General features: G+C 44.9%; 1 protein-coding gene across 2 annotated transcripts in view; it reads right to left on the bottom strand.

Annotated features, from left to right (window-relative positions):
• Positions 1-26845, bottom strand: part of LPAR2 (lysophosphatidic acid receptor 2) — a 133029-nt gene that overhangs the window by 25563 nt on the left and 80621 nt on the right. The gene's annotated exons all lie outside the window — the stretch shown is intronic.

The raw sequence follows: 26845 nt of genomic DNA, 5'->3' as shown, positions 1-26845 counted from the left end.
TTACAGGCGTTTTTAGATTGACAAGTGACCAATGGAAAAAAAATAAAAACGCTTGTAATCTGCCCAAAAAGAAGCTCATGTACTTTTTTGAGTGTGGGCGTTTTGCTTAAAACATCAAAACGCTCAGATGTGAACAGGGGCCATTGAAATGAATAGGATTTGTCTTGTTGGGCGTTTTTTGAGCTGATCCTAGAGCAGAGAAACTCCCCAAAAACACCCCAAAACGCCTACATGTGAACTTACCCTCAGGCCTTTGCTTAAAGCGGAGTTCCACCCAAAAGTGGAACTTCCGCTTTAAATAGTCCTAACCCCCTGGCATGCCACATTTGGCATGTCATTTTTTGGGGGGGGGAGCGGGTACCTAGTTTTGACATGTACCCGCTCCCACTTCCGCTCGGAGCGCCGCGGCGCCCTGTGCGGAAGTTTTCCTCTCTCCCTCCCTCCCTGCAATCTTCTGGGACATGTCAGAGTTCCCAGAAGATTGCCGGCCAATCACGACGCATAGCGCAACTCGCGCATGCGCAGTGCGTACCTGGCTGTGAAGCCGCAAACTGTCACAGCCGGGTGCCCACATCAGTGATGCCGGCGCCGCGGAGCAGAGAGGGAGAAGACGGCGCATTGCTGGACCGTGGGACAGGTGAGTGTGCGGTTAGGCTGGAACTCTGCTTTAAGGGAACAAAACGCTCAGATGTGAACAAGGGCCATTCAAATGAATGGGATTTTGCTTGTTTGGCATTTTGGATTTTCAGAGATGAGCGTTTTATGAGCTGAAAAATGCTCAGGTGTGAACAGGGCCTAATGCCTTGTTTTTTTTTAAGTAAACAAACATGTCCTTACCTGCTCTGTGCACTGGTTTTGCACAGAACAGCCCTAATCCTCCTGTTCTTGGGTCCCACACACAGAGCCGCGGCTCGGCACCGCCCCCTCCATCTCCTGATTGGCTCCCTGGCTGTTATTGACAGACAATCCTGCTGCTGCCAAAAGCCAATCCGGAGTGTGAGTCCCTGGAGAGGCAAGGATCTCATGGACATCATTGGATCGAGATGGGCCTCAGGTAAGTATTAGAGGGGGATCCTGCACACAGAAGGTTTTTTACAGGTAAAAAAACTTGGGCCTTTACAACCATTTTAAAGTGTATGTTAAATCCCAGCAAAGAACTTCTCTTATTTGCTCCATTTTGGATTGTTAAAGAAGTTGTTAAGTCTCAAGTCTTTTCACCTTAATGCAAAAACATTCTTGGTTGCAGATGCCCCCCAGATATTCTTACCTGAACCCGAACGTTCTAGTGACGAGCACGAGCCCAGCAGCTCCAGCCGCTGTCTCGGGTCCTCATTGGATAGATTGATAGCAGCAGGAGCCATTGGCTTCCGCTGCTGTCAATTAAATCCAGTGACATGAGAGCGGTAGGCAGGACCAAGCCCTGCTGTCTGTGTCAATGGATGCAGCAGCAGGACTCGGCAGCGCACTCACACGAGTGCCCCTATGGAAAGCGGCTCTTTGTGGGGGCACTCGATGAGAAAGAGGAGCCAGAAGCGACGCAGGGGCACCCCAGAAAAGGAGGATCGTGGCTACTCTGTTCAAAACCCTTGCACAGAGCAGGTAAGTATAACATGTGTTATTAAAAAAAAAAAAAAAAAAAAACCTTTACAATCACTTTAAATATTTAACTGAAAGGGTTTTGTTATATTTGTTGTTGATCCTGCCAGAAAATGTGTGAGCTGATACCTTCCTGTACTCTCCTGCCTGTGCGGTTATCTTGTTCTTAGTTGTCTCTGGGGACTTCAGAACCCCTCCCCTTCATATTATGAAGAAAAAGGGAGAGGTCGAGTTCTGTAGTCCTATTCCGATTCTGTCCTGATATGGTAAAGCGACTGAGCATTATCATGCTGGGACTGGAAGCGTGTTAAGCCAGCCATACACGGCTAGATTACATGATTCCCCCATTTATTATAAAGAGCACGAATGGAGGAAGCATCACCGATGATTGTTGTATACAGAAAGCTGGCACCTGCGGCTGTCTGACTACCTGAACAGTGAGTGCATCTGATTGGATGCTTTCTCTTTGTGACCAATACATTTAAATTTTGTAATAAAAGTCTGTTAAGCCGGGTGCTGCCAACAGGGACACTCATGGTTTGAATTTCAGCAGGAATCAGACATATTTCATGCCATCTATAGCGTGCATTACTGGTAGAATCACAAGGTGAAAATAAGGAGAAAAAAAAGAAAACAAATGCAGCCAACACATCGAAGGACTGATAAGCTGCAATATATCAATTCAGGTTTTTGGATTTAGATACACTTAGTGAATCTATGGTCCAAATGTAAAATCATAAATTCATTTTCACATTCTATTTCAATTATTTCTCGCCTACTTCTATCATTCACACTAGAATGCAGTGCGGGAGAGCCATGTTCCAGTGCGCCCTCCTGCACTGCATTCCAATCGCTCTGCCCTTGGGATCTGCTGCGGGGGTCAGTGCAAAGTTAACTAACACCCCAAACGCAGTGAGTTTGCCCACATGGGCCCGCACCGGATCTGCGGTTGACGTGCTTTCCATGCCCTTGCATGCACTACTTTTGGTGGGGTGCGATTTCAGCCCATTCAAAAAAATGGAAGTAAAATCACACTGCACAGAACTGCCTGTGCGGTTCCTGTGGGATTCACTTTCAGTTCCTAGTGTGAGTGGGCCCCGAAAGATCTTGACGTTTGCAAACGTATTTTGTGAAGATCCCCACACATTTCCTTCCCTGAATTGTGTGACACGTAGTCACTATGCCCTGAGTATGGGCACTGTTGTGTCACACATTTCACAGAGCCTGCCTTCTGAACTACAATGGTGCTGAGAGGAGGAGCTTCAGGGGGTGGAGTCAGTACAGGAATAGCCTGCTTGCGGGCAGCAAAGGTACCATGGGATATGTAGTCCTCAAAGTGAAAATAAATAACAGAGGAGGAGCTGCAAAGGATACAGGGAATCCAGGAGGTTGCGGAAATAGATGGCAGCAGGTAGAACTTACAACATAAAAAGGAGATTATCCAAGTAGGCTTATATTGGATTGTCAAAATAACTATTGTTTGTATTGGTATTACAATGCTGATGTTCTAAAATGAAAGTGTATGATGTGACCAGAGCTCCCTTATGGAAACACAGAAAGTAAGAGCCCGACAGGGGTTCTATTCCTTCTCCACTCCGTCCACATCTAAAAGAATTTATTGGCTTCAGTTGCACATTAAAGGGTAAACTTGAATTTAGTGCACTTATCTATAGTGGGCCCAATGCTCTCCCTGGGGCCCCATAGGGCAAGGTATAATAAAATATACTGGTAAATACAATGCCTGGCGAAAGTATTCGGCCCCCTTGAACTTTGCGACCTTTTGCCACATTTCAGGCTTCAAACAAAAAGATATAAAACTAATTTTTTGTGAAGAATCAACAACAAGTGGGACACAATCATGAAGTGGAATGAAATGTATTGGATATTTCAAACTTTGTTAACAAATAAAAAACTGAAAAATTGGGCGTGCAAAATTATTCAGCCCCATTACTTTCAATGCAGCAAACTCTCTCCAGAAGTTCAGTGAGGATCTCTGAATGATCCAACGTTGACCTAAATGACTAATGATGATAAATAGAATCCACCTGTGTGTAATCAAGTCTCCGTATAAATGCACCTGCATTGTGATAGTCTCAGAGGTCCGTTTAAAGCACAGAGAGCATCATGAAGAACAAGGAACACACCAGGCAGATCCGAGATACTGTTGTGGAGAAGTTTAAAGCCAGATTTGGATACAAAAAGATTTCCCAAGCTTTAAACATCCCAAGGAGCACTGTGCAAGAGATAAGATTGAAATGGAAGGAGTATCAGATCACTGCAAATCTAAGAAGACCTGGCCGTCCCTCTAAACTTTAAGCTCATACAAGGAGAAGACTGATCAGAGATGCAGCCAAGAGGCCCATGATCACTCTGGATGAACTGCAGAGATCTACAGCTGAGGTGGGAGACTCTGTCCATAGGACAACAATCAGTCGTATACTGCACAAATCTGGCCTTTATCCACTTTACCCCCAGCCCTATTTCGGACACTTTTTGTTCACAAGATAAAACCAGTATTTTTTCCTAGAAAACTACTTAGAACCCCCAAACATTATATATATTTTTTTAGCAAAGACTCTGGAGAATAAAATGTCGGTCATTGCAAAATTTTTTGTCACGCGGTATTTGCGCAGCGGTCTTTAAAACGCCATTTTTTTGGAAAAAATTTGAAAAATCACATTTCACTAATTTTAAAAAATACTAAACAGTAAAGTTAGCCCATTTTTTTTGTATATTGTGAAAGATGATGTCACGCCGAGTAAATAGATACCAAACATGTTACGGTTTAAAATTGCGCCCCCCCGTGGGATGGCGACAAACTACGGTCAATAGAGATCTCAATCTGCGACGCTTTAAATTTATTTAACGGTTACCAGTTTAGAGTTAGAGTGTAGCTCTTTTTTTTAAATTATTGCCCACGCTCTGGCGATCGCGGCGATACCTCACATGTGTGGTTTGAACAGCGATTTCATTTGCGGCTCGACTTGCGTATACGTTTTTTTTTGTGCGCGAGCTAACGGTGACGGGGGCGGCTAAATTTTTTTTTTTTTTCCTATTTATTTTTTCTTTTTTTTTAACTTTATTACAGGTTTTTAAAAAAAAAAAATCTGATCACTTTTACTGCTGTCACAAGCAATGTAAACATCCCTTGTGACACCAATATGTAGTGACAGGTACACTTTATGGAGGGATCGAGGGTCTAAAAGACCCTAGACCCCTCCACTACACTTCCCTGTATGCAAAACGCCAAAAACAGCATTTTTGCATACAGCCGTTTTTTAAATCTGCCGCCTTTTGCAGCACAGTAACCCGGACGTGACGTCATGGACGCCGCCTCCGGGTTACGTCATCGGAGACCCGATCGATGCCGTTTCCGGCATTCATCGGGACTCCATCCAGCCGGCGGACGCGCCGGCTGGGTGCTCGGGGCTCCTGGTGGGACGGGAGCCCCGAGCAAAGCCGCGGAAGGCGGCGGGAGGGGGGGGGACGTCCCCTCCCGCCCCCCCAGGTAACGATCGAGCGGCTCCCGAGCCGCATCGATCGTTACCGACGGAAAGCCGACCGTCGGCTTCAAACAACGGTACCGGGATGATGCCTCTAGCTAGAGGCATCATCCCGGTATAACCACTCAAAGTCAGCCGACGTAGATCTACGTGGCTGGTCGTTAAGTGGTTATGGAAGAGTGGCAAGAAGAAAGCCATTTCTTAAAGATATCCATAAAAAGTGTCATTTAAAGTTTGCCACAAGCCACCTGGGAGACACACCAAACATGTGGAAGAAGGTGCTCTGGTCAGATGAAACCAAAATCAAACTTTTTGGCAACAATGCAAAACGTTATGTTTGGCGTAAAATTTACCTTATATTACAGCGGTAGTCATCTGCTATGTGGTCTAATATATTGTACACAACTTGCCATTATTTTTAAACTCAATTTATTTGTACCCTGTTACTTCTTTAATAAAATATACCTTTTTCGAATTTTCATGTATTTATAATGTTGTTGATACATTAGTGCCTTAAAAGTCCCACCCTCAGGGGAATTTCTTTGAAGATTCTGTTTGGCGTAAAAGCAACACAGCTCATCACCCTGAACACACCATCCCCACTGTCAAACATGGTGGTGGCAGCATCATGGTTTGGGCCTGCTTTTCTTCAGCAGGGACAGGGAAGATGGTTAAAATTGATAGGAAGATGGATGGAGCCAAATACAGGACCATTCTGGAAGAAAACCTGATGGAGTCTGCAAAAGACCTGAGACTGGGACGGAGATTTGTCTTCCAACAAGACAATGATCCAAAACATAAAGCAAAATCTACAATGGAATGGTTCACAAATAAACATATCCAGGTGTTAGAATGGCCAAGTCAAACTCCAGACCTGAATCCAATCGAGAGTCTGTGGAAAGAACTGAAAACTGCTGTTCACAAACGCTCTCCATCCAACCTCACTGAGCTCGAGCTGTTTTGCAAGGAGGAATGGGCAAAAATTTCAGTCTCTCAATGTGCAAAACTGATAGAGACATTCCCCAAGCGACTTACAGCTGTAATCGCAGCAAAAGGTGGCGCTACAAAGTATTAACTTAAGGGGGCTGAATAATTTTGCACGCCCAATTATTCAGTTTTTTATTTGTTAAAAAGGTTTGAAATATCCAATAAATTTCGTTCCAAGTTCATGATTGTGTCCCACTTGTTGATTCTTCACAAAAAAATTATAGTTTTATATCTTTGTTTGAAGCCTGAAATGTGGAAAAAGATTGAAAAGTTCAAGGGGGCCGTATATTTAAAGACAATGTAACCTTCTCCTGGTTTGTTCTCGGTGTGGCTGACAAGAACAGTACAATGTATTTATCCAGTCTTCAGCAGCAATCACTAGTCAGTGCCTGGCTGGTACGCGATGTCCCTGTCCCTTGCTGACTTGCTGCATTGTCACATATATTCTTGTAATATAGACAACTGATACAGAGAGGATCAGAAGGGGTTACATCTCATCTGCAGGGAAAAATCTCATTCCTCTGCATGGGGAAATATCTAATTTATCTGCATGGGGAGAGATCTAATTCATCTGCATGGGGAGAGATCTCATTCATCTGCATGGGGAGAGATCTCATTCATCTGCAGGGGAAAAGATCTCATTCATCTCCAGGGAAAAGATCTCATTCATCTGCAGGGGGAGAGATCTCATTCATCTGCATGGGGAAATCTCATTCATCTGCATGGGAATAGATCTCATTCATCTGCAGGGGGAAATCTCATTCATCTGCATGGGGAGAGATCTCATTCATCTGCAGGGAAAAGATCTAATTCATCTGCAGGGGGACAGATCTCATTCATCTGCAGGGAAAAGATCTAATTCATCTGCAGGGGGAGAGATCTCATTCATCTGCAGGGGGACAGATCTCATTCATCTGCAGGGGGAAAGATCTCATTCATCTGCATGGGGAGAGATCTCATTCATCTGCATGGGGAGAGATCTCATTCATCTGCAGGGAAAAGATCTAATTCATCTGCAGGGGGAGAGATCTCATTCATCTGCAGGGGGACAGATCTCATTCATCTGCAGGGGGACAGATCTCATTCATCTGCAGGGGGAAAGATCTCATTCATCTGCATGGGGAGAGATCTCATTCATCTGCAGGGGAAAAGATCTCATTCATCTGCAGGGAAAAGATCTAATTCATCTGCAGGGGGACAGATCTCATTCATCTGCAGGGGAAAAGATCTCATTCATCTGCAGGGAAAAGATCTAATTCATCTGCAGGGGGAGAGATCTCATTCATCTGCAGGGGGACAGATCTCATTCATCTGCAGGGGGAAAGATCTCATTCATCTGCATGGGGAGAGATCTCATTCATCTGCATGGGGAGAGATCTCATTCATCTGCAGGGAAAAGATCTAATTCATCTGCAGGGGGAGAGATCTCATTCATCTGCAGGGGGACAGATCTCATTCATCTGCAGGGGGACAGATCTCATTCATCTGCAGGGGGAAAGATCTCATTCATCTGCATGGGGAGAGATCTAATTCATCTGCAGGGAAAATATCTCAATAATTTGCAGGGAATAGATCTCATTCATCTGCAGGGGGACAGATCTCATTCATCTGAAGGGGGGAAGATCTCATTCATCTGCATGGGGAGAGATCTCATTCATCTGCAGGGAAAAGATCTAATTCATCTGCAGGGAAAATATCTCATTAATTTGCAGGGAATAGATCTCATTCATCTGCAGGGGAGAGATCTCATTCATCTGCAGGGGAAAAGATCACATTCATCTGCAGGGGAAAAGATCACATTCATCTGCAGGGGAAAAGATCACATTCATCTGCAGGGGGAAAGATCTCATTCATCGGCAGGGGGAAAGATCTCATTCATCGGCAGGGGGAAAGATCTCATTCATCTGCAGAGGGAAAGATCACATTCATCGGCAGGGGGAAAGATCTCATTCATCTGCAGAGGGAAAGATCACATTCATCGGCAGGGGGAAAGATCTCATTCATCGGCAGGGGGAAAGATCTCATTCATCGGCAGGGGGAAAGATCTCATTCATCTGCATGGGGAATGATCTCATTCATATGCAGGGAAAAGATCTCATTCCTCTGCAGGGGAAAGATCTCATTCCTCTGCATGGGGAGAGATCTCATTTATCTGCATGGGTAAAGATCTCATTTATCTGCATGGGGAGAGATCTCATTTATCTGCATGGGGAGAGATCTAATTTATCTGCATGGGGAGAGATCTCATTCATCTGCAGGGGGAAATATCTCATTCATCTGCAGGGGACAGATCTTGTTTAAAGGGGACGGATTTTTATCTATATAGTTGGATCTTATCTACAGGAGATCTGCTCCATATTCCATAGGATTCCTGCAGATGATATCTGTCCCCTGCAGGTAAAATCTGTCCCCTGCAGGTAAGATCTGTCCCCTGCAGGAAAATCCAGATACACAATAATAATTTTTTTTTCGTTCAAACCCGCAAGATTAGTTCACCAATCCCCCTTGCTGAGCTGTTGTGTTCTAACAGGGGCATGCCCCGCCCCCCACCAGAACACTCCAATCAGCGCTCCCTGCCATTGGCTGAGAGCCCTGATCAGGATTCGGTCAGATGCTGGTTTTCCAGCATTCCGGCTTCTGTCAGAAAGGCCAACATACAGACGGGCCGAATGTCGGCCGTTCTTTTTTTAACTAGTCATTGTCTCCCGACATTCGGCCCGTGTGTACCTGGCTTAAGATTTGTCCCCTGCAGGTAGCATCTGTCCCCTGCAGGTAAGGCCTGTCCCCTGCAGGTAAGACCCGTCCCCTGCAGGTAAGACCCGTCCCCTGCAGGTAAGGCCCGTCCCCTGCAGGTAAGGCCCGTCCCCTGCATTTAAGGCCCGTCCCCTGCATTTAAGGTCCGTTCCCTGCATTTAAGGTCCGTTCCCTGCATTTAAAGCCAGTCCCCTGCAGGTAAGGCCCGTCCCCTGCAGATAAGGCCCGTCCCCTGCAGGTAAGGCCCGTCCCCTGCAGGTAAGGCCCGTTCCCTGCATTTAAGGTCCGTTCCCTGCATTTAAGGCCCGTCCCCTGCAGGTAAGGCCCGTCCCCTGCAGGTAAGGCCCGTTCCCTGCAGGTAAGGCCCGTTCCCTGCATTTAAGGTCCGTTCCCTGCATTTAAGGCCCGTCCCCTGCAGGTAAGGCCCGTCCCCTGCAGGTAAGGCCCGTCCCCTGGTTTTTACTCTACAGGGGATGCTTGAAAGCATGGAAACTTTTATTGGAAAGATGAAATAAGCTTTTAACTCCATGCTCAACCAGAATATTGTGACGTGCTTATGTGCACTCTAATGCGTTGTTGTGTGTTGTGTTGCATTAAAACAAAGACGGTGTATTTTCATGCAACGCACTTGTATGGTAAGAAGGGGGTACATAGAGAACAACTCTTTTATCAGTGTCCTTGTGTTGAGCATGCATTGATCAACGCAGCTTAAAATACTTGGGGGTTGATTTACTAAAGGCAAATAGACTGTGCACTTTACAAAGTGCAGTTGCCCCAGAGCTTAGTAAATGAGGTAAAGTCTCACTTTACAAAGAATACCCAATCACATGCAAGAAAAATAAACAGCATTTTTGTTTGCACGTGAATGGATGATGGAGGTCAGCAGAGCTTCTGCTCATTTACTAAGCTCTGGAGCAACTGCTCCTGCAAAGTGCACAGTCTGTTTGCCTTTAGTAATTCAACTCCTTGTTGTGAATGAGCTGCTATACCTACATGAAAGAGAATCATGTGAAAAGATGAGGAGACGGCTGCCTTCCATCTCTATTATTTCGCAACATAAACACCTGCACTAAACTGAAAGTATTTTTTAGCCTTCTGCGCTTGCGGTGATCCCCCTCCCCCTCCCTGTATGGCCTGAAAGCCCTTTCCCATATCTCCGACTTTACTTATCAATTGCAAACATTTCACCCAATCACACCTGCTTCAACCAAACACTAAGGAATCCCAGATTTCACAGCCTATAAATCAGTGAAAGGAAAATCTTCTCACCTCTTACCCAATACTACGCTACCAATCCCTCGTTTACCAAGAAAGGGGTTTAGAGGAATCGCACTGCAAGAATTATCCAAGCCAAGACGGAAAATTCAGACAATACACAAAATCCCCAGGAAGCATAATTGCAGAAAATAGAATTGTGTGCTTTCTTTTTGATCACTGTGGGCTGCAAGGTCATTTTCTAACCTTGGATGGGGAAGGGAGGTCACTGGCGGATTCATGGCTAGTTCATGGTGTAGCATTCACTGAAGCACGGTGTTGTCCAAAGCTGCCCACACACTAGTAGAATTTTGTTCCATTTGTTTTTTGGTTTTGTTTTTTTAAACCTTTTTTTTAAAAAAAAAAAAAAAATATTATTGTGTATCTGGATTTTCCTGCAGGGTACAGATCTTATAGAGAAAAGACTATCTCTGCGAGTTTATAACAAATAAAAAGCACCACGTCCCTAGTAAATATTGTAACGTGAAAGGTTTTTTTGAGGGTGCCACAAGGGGGACTTTTCAGTTGGGGTGCTTAAGTATTTATTGATGTATAAAGTAAAACTAGAGAAAATTTATTTATAGTAAAAAAACAAGAAAAACTTTATTCTGAACAACAGTAAAAAGTATACTGTAATTAAAGAGATTACAATATACTGTACAAAACTAAATTGTATTAAAAACATATACAGTAAACAGCCATATAGTATCATACAAATATATATATACTCTCCTAACACAAGGGTAGATGGTGTATATGCTTTATACCCAGTTGCATCCACAATGGATGGTCTTTGTGCAGGAGGCGTAGTGGCCCACAGCCATTAACCCAACATGTTTCGCGGCACTGCCGCCGCTTCTTCAGGGGTATCTTTGAGGGTATCACATAGATATATTTGTCATGAAAGGAATTTAATAACGACTTAAATGGGAAAAAAATAAAAAAGAAAGAAAGAAATCAATACAAAATCATCATACGTATGTTTACAATAGCTTATGCGATTTATGATATACTATTACAACATATAAAAATCATATCTATAGTAGACAGATATTGCATAGTGTCCATGACAGAGAGACAGCGAAAATAGTACACATCATCATACCTGTTAAACATGCAGTACAGCACGCTGCAATGGGAAGTACGACCACAAGGCCCAACGCAACAGATAGACGTCTTTGACACGATCAAAGACGTCTATCTGTTTGCTCGTAATTTGACCTATAAATTCATGTTTGATGACAATAGACAACAAAAGAGACTTGAACTCGAACTCACGGAACAATTAAAAAACTACACTATGGAGGAATTTCGGGCCCTGAGGGATCTCATGCTCCTCTATGAGGAGGGGTCGGTCGATCCGGTGGATCCCCTGCCCTCCTCTGAGGGGCCTGGGGTCCCAATAGGCCTCCCTCGGAAACCCTTCAAACTGAAATCACAGAGATTCCCTGATTTGACTATTTGTCCTCAAATTTGGTCCTTTGTCTGTGAGACAATAAGAGACTTAAAACGGACTCGCTGGTTACCTACTTCTGAAAACCTTACTGCATCGCAAAGTTTGGCTCTTCAACATCTACAGAAAAATCCTCATTATGTCATAAAACCCTCTGACAAGGGGGGCAATGTGGTCATAATGACGCACGATCAATACCAGAATATGTGCCTTGATATTCTAAGTAACCGTCAATGGTATATCCCCATCCACCTCGATCTAACTGTAAATTTTCAAAATTAATTAAAAAATTTATGTTTTGAAGCTTTTTCATCAGGGATCATAGATAAAGATGTACATGATTTCATCATAATTAAGCATCCTAGGATCCCCACAATGTATTCTCTGCCGAAAATACATAAAAACCCCAAAAAACCCCCTGGCAGACCCATTGTCTCTGGGATTGGTTCAATTTCGGAAAACGCAAGCAAATATGTTGACTTCTTCTTACGTCCCTTAGTCCAATCTCTACCGTCTTTCATTCAAGACACTCCTGACTTACTTAGACGTATTGATGGTGTCCAGGTACCCCCGGATGCCCTCCTCGTAGCAGTAGATATCGAGGCTCTTTACTCGAGTATACCGCACGAGGAGGGCATCCGGCAGGTTGGATCATTTCTTTATGGTCAACATCAACGTACATGGCCTCACAGTGATTTCGTTTTGTCCCTCCTTAGATTCATTCTAACTCATAATTTTTTCACTTTTATGAAAACCACCTATTTACAACAACAGGGTGTCGCAATGGGAACGTGCTGTGCTCCCTCCTATGCGAATTTATTTCTGGGAGGGTGGGAGAGGCACGTTTCCTCTTGCGACACCTATGCATCTTGGTTGACAAATGTAACACATTGGTTTCGCTACATTGACGACTTGTTCCTAATTTGGACAGGCCCCCAAGTCGAATTAGAAGAAATGTTATCTTCAGTTATATATACTGCATGTTCAACAGGTATGATGATGTGTACTATTTTCGCTGTCTCTCTGTCATGGACACTATGCAATATCTGTCTACTATAGATATGATTTTTATATGTTGTAATAGTATATCATAAATCGCATAAGCTATTGTAAACATACGTATGATGATTTTGTATTGATTTCTTTCTTTCTTTTTTATTTTTTTCCCATTTAAGTCGTTATTAAATTCCTTTCATGACAAATATATCTATGTGATACCCTCAAAGATACCCCTGAAGAAGCGGCGGCAGTGCCGCGAAACATGTTGGGTTAATGGCTGTGGGCCACTACGCCTCCTGCACAAAGACCATCCATTGTGGATGCAACTGGGTATAAAGCATATACACCATCTACCCTTGTGTTAGGAGAGTATATATATATTTGTATGATACTATATGGCTGTTTACTGTATATGTTTTTAATACAATTTAGTTTTGTACAGTATATTGTAATCTCTTTAATTACAGTATACTTTTTACTGTTGTTCAGAATAAAGTTTTTCTTGTTTTTTTACTATAAATAAATTTTCTCTAGTTTTACTTTATATATCAATAAATACTTAAGCACCCCAACTGAAAAGTCCCCCTTGTGGCACCCTCAAAAAAACCTTTCACGTTACAAGGGTACAGATCTTACCTGCAGGGGACAGATTTTACCTGCAGGGGACAGATATCATCTGCAGGAATCCTATGGAATATGGAGCAGATCTCCTGTAGATAATGGCTGATGTGGTCAATTCAATGTTGGTTTTTTGATGGTAGGAAACAGAACATTCAAAGAACAAGGTGGAATTTTTTTCTCAAACGAGTGAATTTCTAAAAATCTTTGTTTTTGTGTGGGAAAGTCAATTTATTCCAAAAATTTGAATATTAAAAGCAAATTCAATTTTGAAGTAGTTTCGAAGACATTGGTCATCAAATGCATGAATTTCTATACAAACATTTGTTCGAAATGTACTAGTGTATGGCTGTCACTGATGGACCTGGCCTAGGACAAGAGAGAAACCAGTCATCTGCTTCTAAAGGCCCGTACAAACGATAAGAAAATCTGTAGGGAAAATTCGTCCAACGACCGATCTGCCGATTTTCGGATTGTTAGCATGGTGCTTTCGACAGCCAATTCCAACTTTTCGGCTGACAAAATCCTGATGGGCAGGCTATAAAATTTTTGTCGTCCGTAATACAACGTCTGATTTTCATCTCATTAGTACAGATTTCGACAGAAAAAAATCTTAAGAGCAAGACTCAAGAGCAAGATCCACATAGCGCAGATCTGTCAGATATGGATCTTAGCTGATCCAACCACACAGGCAAGTTACAATCTGCTTCATATTATTCAATCAATCATTCTGACCTGTCTTCAGCTTGGTGACCCCCTGGCAATTATTTGTGGTATGATGGCTGGGAAACTGGAAAAACCACCTAATTTTTGAAAATGTTTGACACATACAGTATCATATTTCATACAAATGAATGCAAGATAAGTGGATGTTCAAAAAACCATGCAGAAAGAGGAGCCTTGGGCTTGCTGCTCATTTCTACAGTAGAGCGTGTCTCGGCCTGTCCTCTTTTCATACCTGGCCTGCTTATTCCTGTCTGTTCTGCTTCTGGATGCTCCTGCAATGCGTAGAGTTCATCAGCAGAAACACTTTGACCTACGGCCTCATATACAATGGGCGTAGCCCCTGCGCACTTATCAAACATATATAACAAACGCAATCAACTATATATTCAACAGATAAAGGGCTCATGCACACCACAGCTCAAGGGAGCTCAAAGAAGTGGCTACTACAGGCTTTTGAGCTCTTATTTTTTTCTGCCTGGAAACTCCCCTGCATGTTATCCAATGTGCCCATACACACTTTGCCTTTTCAGGCCTATGCTCCTACAGGCAGAAAAAATCCCCCACCAAACTCATGTTTTTTAGAGGAACTAGTGCCCCAAAGTGCTCAAAGAAGCTCAAAGAAGCACGAAAACATGTTACAACTTTTTATTTTGTTTATACAGTGGTTAAGAAAATACTATTATTATTATACAGGATATAGCGCCAACAGTTTGCGCAGCGCTTTACAACAGTGCAAACAGTACAGTTACAATACAATTCAATACAGGAGGAATCAGAGGGTTTGTAAAAAAAAATAAAAAAAATGCTTATGCTCAAAAAATCTCAATAAAAATGTGCACAAGAGCACAAAAAAAAGCACAAGCTTATTCAAAAAGCTCAAATGCCTGTAAAATCTGCTTTTTTTAGCTTCAGTGTGCATGAGCCCTTAAAGTGGGAAAACATGAATAGTTTATTGATAGGCTGGACATTTTTGCTTTCCTTTAAAACGCAATTCACGTTGACACGTTACAACGCACGTAAATGCACTATGGCGCACGTGAACGTGTGTTACATACTTCGATGTGCGTTTTGATGCGCTTCCATTGATTTCAACGAATAATGCATCCGTGAGGAAAATGCATAGACAGATGAATTACATATGCACTTTAGGAAAACCAGAGTTGTTGGTCATAGAGACCAATCAAAATCCTTGCTTCATGTGCACAGAGAGTAAAGCCCCGTACACACGTACCGATTGTCGGCCGTAAATATTCGGCCGATTGTCGGCTTGTTAGTATGATGCTTCCGACAACCGACAGCGAACAGAATCGGGTGTGCAGGCTATAAAATTTTTGTTGGCCGTCACCAGAACGGCCGATTGTTCGCCAGTCAGTACAGAATTCGGCCGACAGACAGCAGATTAGCAAGACTGGGCATGCTCAGAAAAGAAAAAACACACGGAAAGTTAACCATCACATGACATCACTTCTGCAGTCGGCTGTTGTTGGCCGACAAAATTCGTGTGCAGTCTTTAGCACTTTTCAGCCGACAGGACAGCACCGGACAAAAGACGGCCGATCGTTCGGCCGACATTCGGTACGTGTGTACGGGGCTTTAATGGGGAAACCTAGCTGGTTGGCTGCTGAGAAGGGGGCCTTAGGGTTGTGTTTACATTGCTGTGGTGAGGTTTGCAATCCGGCTTCCTGTGCGTTCCTGAATTAGCACCTGAACCAGATCCAAAACACACAGGACCCTTTTGAAAACCGCACTGCAGCCGCCACTGACATGTGTGAACCGGCTCCATTAAGGCCCCTTTCACACTTATGTGACCTAAAAGTCATGTGATGAAGTCACGCGACAGTGACGACACGCGTAGGGGAAGCTGATAGACTATTGGAATCGTTGTCGGAGGACTGGCTGACTGTCATAACGCTGTATGCCGTTTTTGTGGCTTTTCGTCTATGTGAGTGTTCCAGCCTTTTAATTAATAAATACTTTTTTAATAACAATATCACACTATTGGAGTTCCTTTTCTCTCCCTATTTGTTTGAGAAAACCTTCCACCCAGAACGCCCATTGTCTGCAGCAAGCACACATCAACCGCAGAAGATCCCCTGAGCGGTGCGGGGCTCACGGAAGGATCCCGTATCGCAAACCGACCGTGGTTTTGTAACTTATGCTGGCATGTTATAATTGGAAGGTAAGAAGGTAGTGTGGCCACATCCATCAGGAATCCCCATCTTTTCATTACATCCTGCGCCATCATAGAGCTGAATGACCCGTGGTTTTAGAAGAAATAGTTGGATGAGACTGTTTATATTTGTTTCCTATTTGAACCCAAGGATTGTTTTATTTACTTATGTATTATCCATGAGCCTGAACAACCCCCCCCCTTTTTTTTTAATGTCTTGCCTTTTTTGCTCTCATTAGCACAATCTGTGCCTGGATTTTTTGCCGTCAATTAATGCCTGTTTAATCACTTTCCTTTCTGGCTCATCATCAGCTGTTGAATATGTAGTACTGGGTTCCTCTTTGCCATCCCAGTTTTATACAATATAGATTTCTATGCAATTAGTGGCTTTACTACATCTACCTCATTGAAAGGATTTAGATATGAATTTCCTCTGTTATTTCAATGTATTGATTATAATATTGCTTTTTATTTATACCTCCATATACCATCATTGGATAATATTTTTGCTACTAACGGTTTTATAATGATTATTTCTAAAGCGGAGTTCCACGCTGGGAAAGTTTTTTTAATAAAAATACCCCAGACAGTCAGGGCTAGTACATTCCACAATGGCTAGCCTCTGATCTGTCCCGGGTTGCACTTACCTTTTAGAAGAAATACTTACCTTGAAAATGTATTGTCCAGCGCTGCCATCTCAGGTGTGAGCAGCTTGAAGCCAGCGCGATCCTCTTCTGTGTCCTCTTCCTTCCTTTTCAGTCCCACGATGCACTGCGCCGGCCCCGCCGTCACTTCCAGTGCCTCAGCGTCATCCCATGCCCAGAAGCTGTTTAGCAAGGTACGAAGGCGCCTGCACCGGAACTGACGTCGGAGCCGGTGCAGGCGCATTGATTCCTGGGAGCGATGACTTTCAGCTCCCAGGAATCATTGCAAAGCCAGGAAGTGACGACTCGCCATGGCCGCCGAGGGGAGGAAGAGGAAGTAAGGTAAGTATATTTTCTTCTAAACTAGGTAAGTAATAAAAAGAAAAAAAATTGCGATTATCCATTTGTTTTTCAGGTGACCCGGAGCGAGAAGATGGAGGTAAGTTTAATTTTAGGGTGGAACTCCACTTTAAGTGCTTTGAACACATCTTTTTTTTTTCTATATGCACCTTGTGAGATTGCAACTCATACACACCTTTGCCCACCTCTATACATCTTTTATCATTTCCAGCACATGCACTTTATTCATCAGGCACACCATCGCATGTAGTGTTATTATGACACATTAGTGATTTATTTGATTTTCACACTATTGATAGAATAGCGCAGCACCACTTTCACTTTATTCATTCTGCACCTTTTTGGCATTGGAATTTGCCATTTTCGGTGCTTGCAGTTGTTCTATAGAGATTTTTATACTTTTAAACGTGATAGCGCATGAGGTACCCCCCTTCTTGCTTTAACTTATTAATGACTGTGCAGCTGTTCACGCAGCCAGAGATGAGCTGTGGATACAAACGGATGATCCTGGTTGATGCATTCTGCGGCCAGCCACGATCACTACAGGCAATCACTGGCTGTGCGATAAATCACAAATAGCTGTGGCCGCTGACAGCATTGTATGGACTGAGTGTGTGCAAATCTTCGCACACACCTCTCATGACAGCAGCAGGAACCCGCAGATTCTTGCCACTGCTATTCGCAGGGTGTGCTTATCTCTCGTGTGAATATAACTAAAAGCTGGTCATAGACTAATAGAAATTTGTTTGAATTTTTTTTTGTTTTAAGAATGTTTTTTCGATTTTCTAAATTAAAGCGGTAGTAAATATCCATCCTTCCCATCTAAATTTCAAAGAAGGAATTGCATTAAATGGTTTTAAACTATTGCATTGTAATTTGAAGCCTCACCGCATGTTTCTTACTATTATTTTCTTTGTTAAGCCCCGTACACACGTCCCGAATGTCGGCCGAACGATCGGCCGTCTTTTGTCCAGTGCTGTCGTGTAGGTTGAAAAGTGCTAAAGACTGCACACAAATTTTGTCGGCCAACAACAACCGACTACAGAAGTGATGGTTAACTTTCCGTGTGTTTTTTCTTCTCTGAGCATGCCCAGTCTTGCTCATCTGCTTTTTGTCGACCAAAATCTGTACTGACTGACGAACAATCGGCCGTTCTTTGTTGGCCTACAAAAATTTTATAGTCTGCACACCAGATTTTGTTCGGTCGAAAAGTCGCAGTCGGTTGTCGGAAGCATCATACTAACAAGCCGACAATCGGCCGATCGGACGTTGGCCGAATATTTACGCCCGAAAATCGGTACATATGTACAGGCCTTTAGTTCCTTCCCAATCTCCTTTCCGGGTGCAGCTGCTGCCATCCTACAGCCCCATTCACACCTGAGCATTTTTAGAGCTTGAAGCTCAAAGCTACAAAACGCAGGAGGAGAAAAAAAATCAATGCTTCTCTATGGAGATGGTTCACATCTCCACTCCAAGCCACTTGAAGCTTAAAAAAAGTTCTGTAGCTCGAATGGGGCAGATTTGGGCGTATTTATTCCCATAGAAGTACATATGTGCTTTTGCGCGTTTTGTCGCACAACTTGGTGCGTTTTTGTGACCCAGGAAGTGGATCAATAGCATAGCAACAAATGATGAAACAGATGATCTATCTATTGGCTAATAAAAAAAACACCCAAGAGCAAATACAATGCATAAAAGCGTGCCGAAATCGATCATAAAAAGCCCAAAGACGCTACGCTCAGGTGTGAATGCAACCTTACTGCTGTCTTCTGCGTCCGAAGAGCGACTGACTTCTGCCCTTTCTCCTTCACCCTGACTGTAATCTCACGCATGTGCAGTAATTGTCCAGACAAGCCTCATTTCCGTTGTGAGATCACTGTGACAACCATGTCCCGAAGTCAGAGCGGATTTGTGCGGGGTCTCACAAGATCTCGGAGCAGCCGCCTGACAAGGGAAATTACATAGCTCCGGTGTTCTGCCGAAAATTCCAACTCGCCAAAATCTCCAACCACGTCACTCGGTGACTCTACAGCAGGAATAATTGGAGATTTCAATGAGTTGCTATTTTCACAAACCACCGGCAGCCTTACACTACGGTACACGACCAGATGGCTCTTTTCACAGAACACCGGGTAAGGAGAAACAAAGTTGTCGCCAACTTGGAGGCAGCCATGTCGTTGGTTAGTAGCAGGCGTTACTAACAATGTCCAGTCATTATAGCGTGTAGCGTAGTGCATACGCTGCCGGTGGGCTGTAAAAGCAGCAACTCTTCCAAATCTCCAATTATTCCTACTGTGGAGTCACCAGAAGGGACATGGTTGGAGATTTTGGCACGTTTTCAGCAGATCACTGGGATGTAAATACGGCACTTCTGGCACGATGGAAAAAGCAGAACAAATGCGTATGTGCCAATGATGTAATTGGACACAAAGGGGCGGATTACATGCAAATTATGCGGGTAGGAAAGAATCCAAACAGAGCAATCAGTTCAATGCTTAGTAAGGCCTCTTTCACACGGTCCGCCTCCGTAGGCGGATCCGTGTTGCTCAGCGGGGATCGATCCGCGATCCCCGCTGAGCCGGGCGGAGCGGAGAGGGAGGTGTCTCAGCACCCGCTGCCCTCTATGGGGGATCGGAGGAGAGCGGACCGCTTGTCCGCTCTCATCAGATCTGCTCCGCTCCGATTACTGAACGGATGGAAAAATAGGGTTTCCATCCGTCCAGATTTCAGCACAGGATCGGATGCGGATGGCAGCGGGTGTCAGCGGAGGTGTCTCCGCTGACACCCACTGCCCCATAGAGCTGCATGGAGGATCCGATCAGATCCGCCTAAAAAACTGACAGGCGGATCTGATCGGACCGCCCGTGTGAAAGAGCCCTAAGGCTTGAGATGGGGGAAAATGGACACGAAAGGCTTTAATGGAGCCAAACTGATGTTCGCTTCAAACTGCAGTGACGAGAAAATTTGAAGGTGCAGGATGGAATTTTTTTTTTTTCAAATGAACAAATTTCTAACAGTGTTTATGTTTTTTATTCGTTCTTTTACACCATAATGGAATGTAAAAAGGAAACTGAAGTACTTTCTAAAGGCATTGGTGAAGTCATCGAATGTACTGAGAATTTTCATACGAATCTTTGTATGGACCTTCATTTGAAAATCTCTTAGTGTATGCCCAGCTTCAGGCAAAGATTTTATCTGGTCTGCAGCTATAGTCAGTGGCGTATCCTCAATGTGCACAGATTAACTACTTGATTTCCGCGCTATAGCAGAATGACGGCTACAGCGCAGACCTGAATTCCCGGGAGGGCGTACAATGACGTCCTCTCGGCAATGAGTGACCTGCGTGCTCCCTGCGGAGCGCATCCGGCTCGCTCTGTGATCGGCGAGTCCATGAGACTGATCACAGATCGGAGTTCGGAAGCAATCCCGCCCCCTTACCACGTGAGCAGCTGTTAGCCAATGATCATATAAAGTAAACAGCAGCCGGCGATCAGCTGTTTTTTTCACAGTGTGAGGAGAAAAAAAAACAATGATCGCCGGCTGCTGTCAGAGGGACATCGGTCCGAAGAGGAGAGATATTATTTATGCCCCTAGTGCCCACAAGTGCCCAGCAGTGTCACCCACCAGTGCCACCTACCAGTGCCCACCAGCGCCACCTACCAGTGCCCACCAGTGCCATCTGCCAGTGCCCACTAATGCCACCTACCAGTGCCCCCCAGCGCCACCTACCAGTGTCACCTATCAGTGCTCACCAGTGCCACCTATCAGTGCCCCATCATGTGTCCCCTACCAGTGCCTATCATTGCCCATCAGTGCCAATCAGTGCCACCTATTAGTGCCCTTCAGCGCCACCTACCAGTGCCCTTCAGTGCCGCCCATCATTGCCCATCAGTGCCACCTATCAGTGCTGCCTATCAGTGCCCCCTCTCAATGCCCATCAGTGCAGCCTCTCAGTACCCATCAGTGCAGCCTATCAGTGCCCATCAGTGCAGCCTACCAGTTCCTATCAGGGCCCATCAGTGCCGCCACATCAGCGCACATCAATGAAGGAGAAAAATTACCTGTTTGCAAAATTGTATAACAAACTATAAAAACAATTTGTTTTTTTTTTCAAAATTGTTCAGCAAAAAATAAAAACCCCAGAGGTGATTAAATGCCACCAAAAGAAAGCTCTGTTTGTTTGAAAAAGAATGATAAAAATTTCATTTGGGTACAGTGTTGCATGACTGCACAATTGTCATTCAAAGTGCGACAGCAATGAAAGCTGAAAATTGTCATGGGCAGGAAGGGGGTTTAAGCGCCCTGTAGGCAAGTGGTTAAACTAAAGTCAGAAGAGGCTGTCTATGGTATATTCTTCTACACCTCCTCATGTGGGGGGGGGGGACTCTGATGTGATGTAAGAGGAGGCTCAGTCGTAACGGGGGCTGTAATGGGGAACCTGATGCAAAGAAGGATTCTGATATGATGTTAGTGGGGACTCTAATGGGGACTCTGATGTAAAAAGGAACTCTGGTGTGTTGTAAGAGAGGACTTTGTTGTAAGGTGGACTCTAATGGGGACCCTGATAAAACAGGGACACTGACGGGGACCCTGATGTAAGCAGAGACTATAATGGGGACTCTGATGTGACACACACCCCCTTTGTGTGCCTCCCTACTAGAATTAATGGACCCCCAGCTTTTCAGTCTGGGAGTCAAACAGGCTTAGTTTAAATATGACTGATGGGTCACAAAGAAGGGATCAAGAACTCCCCAGTAGCTTCTTAGATGTTCCAAATAATCTTTTTTGGTCATGTGGCACACAGACTCCTGTTCGTCTCTTCTCTGGCACTGAGCAATTCTCAAAGCATATCTTTATACTCCTCTCAAAAGCCTTGGGAGGAGTATGAAGATAAACTTTGAGAACTGCCCAGTGCCAGAGAACAGGTGAAGAGGACTCTGACCAAAAAAGATTTTTTGGAACATCTAAGAGGCTACTGGGGAGCTCTGGATCCATTCATTGTGACCGATCAGTCTTATATAAACCAAGCCTGTTTGACTCCCAGACTGAAAAGCTGGGGGTCCACTGATTCTGACTGCGCCCTTCTAAATGTTGTCGGTCCGCCACTGGCCGCGAGGCCCCTGTAGGTGCGAGGCCTTAGGCGACCGCCTAATTTGCCTAATTAGAGAGCCGCCTATGAGGAGGTGTATGTCACATCACGGAGTGAATTTACGTGGAGCACCTCAGCACTTGAAGGTTGGAGCACAAGAGCACTTTCTATTATTGAATCCATCAGTTTTATTTGGACTTTTTGAATATTTTATATGTCTATATGATGCTAGCGCTGTTTTTATATTTTTTCATGTTTACAAGTGATCAACACATTGTGCACAGCTGCTGCTAATATTTTTCACTTTCATTTCACCATAGCTTGGGTATTTATTTTATTATATAATGGGGACTCTGATATAACAGGGACACTGACGGGGACCCTGATGTAAGGGGAGACTATAATGGGGACCCTGATATAACAGGGACACTGACGGGGACCTTCATGTAAGGGGAGACTATAATGGGGACCCTGATATAACAGGGACACTGACGGGGACCCTGATGTAAGGGAAGACTATAATGGGGACCCTGATATAACAGGGACACTGACGGGGACCCTGATGTAAGGGAAGACTATAATGGGGACCCTGATATAACAGGGACACTGACGGGGACCTTCATGTAAGGGGAGACTATAATGGGGACCCTGATATAACAGGGACACTGACGGGGACCCTGATGTAAGGGAAGACTATAATGGGGACCCTGATATAACAGGGACACTGAGGGGGACCTTCATGTAAGGGGAGACCTCTTCTGCATGCTTGTTCCAGGTCAGCGACTCGAACTATTAAAGACAGAGTGCAAGCACTACAGCCCGGCAACTACAGAGTAAAATGTCATCAATGACAACCTCCGCCCTTCTAACAGGAAAGGCTTCCTTTACCGTATCTGGTATCCGTGTCATTGAGTGCAATAAATAGATACAGTAGATAAGATTTGCTATCATTGCAAATAAAATAGATGAAGAAATTTCAGAAGGGAACACAGTTATTAAACAAGGCTTGTCTAGGAGCTCCTCCCCACCTCAGCCGCTGCTTCCATGAGTGCCACATTCTTCTATCATCAGCCATTTCAGACCCGGGAAAGGCTGAGAAGGGGCCGGTCCGGGATTGCTAACAGGAAGCATGTCCTGAACAGCAATGTCATGCTGATTTCATTGTAAGATCATCTCACCTTTCTCCTCTCACACCCTACCTGCCAGGCATCTATTTCCACTGGAGAGAAGCCTAAATCTGGGCCACAAGAATAGTCAGATTTCCAAAGCTGGCAAGATCCCGGAACACCATCAACAGACCTGTCTGGGCAGAATTCACATCCAGTATTCATTCCGGCTACCCCAGCACTCAGCTATTAGTATACAGTACCTGTACATATTCTCTATCACACCTACATCATTTCCACACCAGCTGAAACTTCAGCTTATTCACTAAGAATTAGTAGGCTGTAATACATGTTTTTTTTCCTTTTGGTTTTAGATACACTTTAATTGCATACAGGCAACAGTTATACCTTTGACTATGTGACGGTGCTTTTACGGGTTCTGTGATTCATGTAAACAGGGGAAGCTTTAGGGGAGTTTCCACCGCATCATTTCCTCTACTCCACGTGTGTCAAACACATGCGGGCCGAATGTGACTTTTTTTTCAGCTAGAAAGTAGAACCTCTTTTATGCCACCTCGGGCTCTTGACCTCCACTCCTGGCTGTCACTTGTAAACACAGGAGCCCTGCCCTACACCCATGGAGGTGCAGTGTGGGATGGGGCAGCACGTGGTAAGCAACACTGATCTCCATCTGGGCCCGGGTGCACAGATGCTGGCCAATGATCTCCCTGCAAGTTAGAGAGAGAGGTGGAGCTGCCTACACTGCTGAGAGGTACTAGAGTAGGCTGGGTAGGTCAGATGCGAGCAAGCTTTTTTGGGTGGGATGTGTACAGAGGTGAGGGATGGGGGAGAGTGGTGCAGAAGTCAGAACTGAGGAGGGGAGGAAATGAGATATGGACAGCCTATGAAAGATGCAAAATGTGCATAGAACACGCCTAAACCCTGCAATCGATACATAGCGCACCCCTGAACCCTGCACTGGGAATGCGGCCCACCCTTGAACCCTGCACTTGGTATGCGGCACACCCCTGAACTCTGAACTGGGTACGCGGCGCACCCCTGAACCCTGCGCACTGGATACATGGTGCATCCATGAACTCCCTACGTAAAGCGCTCCTCGTATTTATTGCCCCTTTAAGATCTTCCCACTGTGCAATTTAGCCACATACACCGTTCGATACGTGGTTGAGTTCCTGCACCTATTCTCTGAGAAAAGAAAAGCCCTGGATTGATACATTTATATAGTCTTATAGATACAACTGGCACTTTGAGGGCAACCGTAATGCTAATCTGGCCCACGATGAAATGCCCCTTCACATTTATGTAACAGGGACTGCTCTGTAAAGGGGGCACTCTAATGTAAAGAGGGGATGTGATGTACAGGGGGGCTGCGCTGTAAGGCCCTTTCAGACAGAGCGGATCCGTTCAAGTGGATCCGCCTACTCAGCGTGGGATTTTTCCGCTGATACCCGCTGAGCAGGCGGATGACAGGTCCGTGTCTGCTCCGCTATGCAGAGCGGACACAGACACAGCCTGCTCTCCTATATGGGGCGGTTGGATTGAAACAGACTGCATGTCTGTTTTAATTTGATTGTCATCCAACCTGCCAGATGGCGGGTGTCAACGGACACATGTCCACTGACATCCAAGGCCCTATAGAGAGCAATGGATGGCTAGATCAGGTCCGACTAGAAAACAGACAGGCAGACCCGATCGGTCCGCTCATGTATAAGGGGCCTAAAGGGGGCACTGTGATAAAAAGGGGACTGCACTGTAAGGATTACAGTGCCTCTTTACAGTGCAGTCCTCTTTATATTACAGTGCCCATAGCAATCTCTGCCTCCTCCATTACAGTGCCCCTGCAGTCTGCCTCACCCTCCATTTACTCTCTAATATTATAGCTTTTCATTCTAATTTCTGCCTCGCCAACACAAGACTCCGACCTTTGGCAGGGCAGAGGCTGTGATCAGTCCCTGTGTTCTCTCCCTGCTCTCCATTCTGATCTGCAGCTCCTCCCACCCCCTGCCCTGCTGATTGGATGACATAGTCGGCTGGGCGGGCGGAGAAATGAAGGGAGGACACATAGGCATGGCCGCACAGCAGGAGGTAAGCGGCGTCTATGGTCTGTCATAGCCCTGTGCTGACCGCAGTCGCCACTTATCTTCTGCTGTGCAGCCCAGTCCTCAACAGGCCCGGGGGTTGAGAACCCCTGTATTAGACCCTTGATCCCTCCTCTGCCCACCAAGGCAGCCGATCAAACAGAGATATAGAACCGAAACCGAACGTAACTAAATCCTTGTCGCTGCCGGCTTCATTCACAGAGATGATGGAGGAACAACGTTACTCTATTTTCTCTTTGGGCTGACAGTTTGCAGCAGCGGTGGAACAGGAGAGCCTAGGAACAGTGGCAGGGGGCCCTTTCCAATCCCTTTGAAGCTGCTTGGATTACTTTTACATGTGTAGCACTGCCCCCTTGAGGACTGCTGGATTGTTCACTGTGGGATCCCCCTGGGTTACAGATAACAACTGCAGCATACACAATATAACTCTTTACTCTTTGGCTCAGTCAATGAACAGTCTAGGGGTTGTAGTTGTTTTTGTAGTTTTATTTAAATCAGGGATGGGAGAAGGGAAGAGTGGGATACTCCAACTTGAACTATTCACAGTAGATGAGGACTCCTGTCTGTAGATGCAGCCAGGCTGCAGATTCACCTTACCACTAGATGAATCTAGGATTAAGTATCAATGTAGATGACTTGTTAGGATGAATTATCTTTGGGATACACACCTAGTAACTAGTTTTTCAGGGTCTCCAGTGTCTCTAACACTTCAGTCAGCTCTCATGGACCTCTGGGTTCAGCTCCTTCCTTCTGGTTCCCAGGCCGACTGCCTGTGACCATGTGCCACTGCTACAGAGGAGGCGGCAGCCGCCATCCTCCCTTCGGGACACTGCTCACCAGCCAAAGACACCGCAGCACATGTGCTCCTGGCTTTTATACCACACCCCTCAATGCACTGAGACAGCCAGTCTGTGCCAATCACTGTGGCTGAATCAAAGCCTGTGTACCCATTGGTCAGATTTCCTTCACTGTCCAATATGCCTCCCTATTGGACTAGTGTGACACACTTTCTAGACCAGATGAATCACACACTGAGCACCATGAGCAGACCAAGCTCACAGATCCTGCTCTCTGGTAAGCAGAAAGCAATATAGATTTGCCTGCTGCTCCTCTGATAGGCAGACAGAGCCAAAAACTATATTCTCTCATTAGCACCTACCAATGAGGGTGCTACACATGAAAGCCCACTGCTTTAAAAAAACAATACCAGGATCATGGCTGCAGCTGCTGCCATCCTGGTATAACCGCTTCCTATCCAGGACGTTTATACACTTATGATGGACAGGAAGTGAAGGAAAGTGAAAAGGGGTATTTAGGAATCAGGAGATTACTATGATCCTGGAGCTGGGCTGAAAATAAAAAAGAGAAAGATGTGACCACCTCATCTTACTGGTAAGCTGTAGAACACACTGGTTCCTGGGTTTGGATACACTTTGACAAAATTAAACTGTACAATAATCTCAACA

Source organism: Pelophylax lessonae, assembly GCF_965119305.1.
Source record: "Pelophylax lessonae genome assembly, chromosome: 4".
NCBI classification, from domain to species: domain Eukaryota; kingdom Metazoa; phylum Chordata; class Amphibia; order Anura; family Ranidae; genus Pelophylax; species Pelophylax lessonae.
Note: the sequence above shows the minus strand (reverse complement) of the source record. Positions and strands in the feature narration are given on the sequence as shown.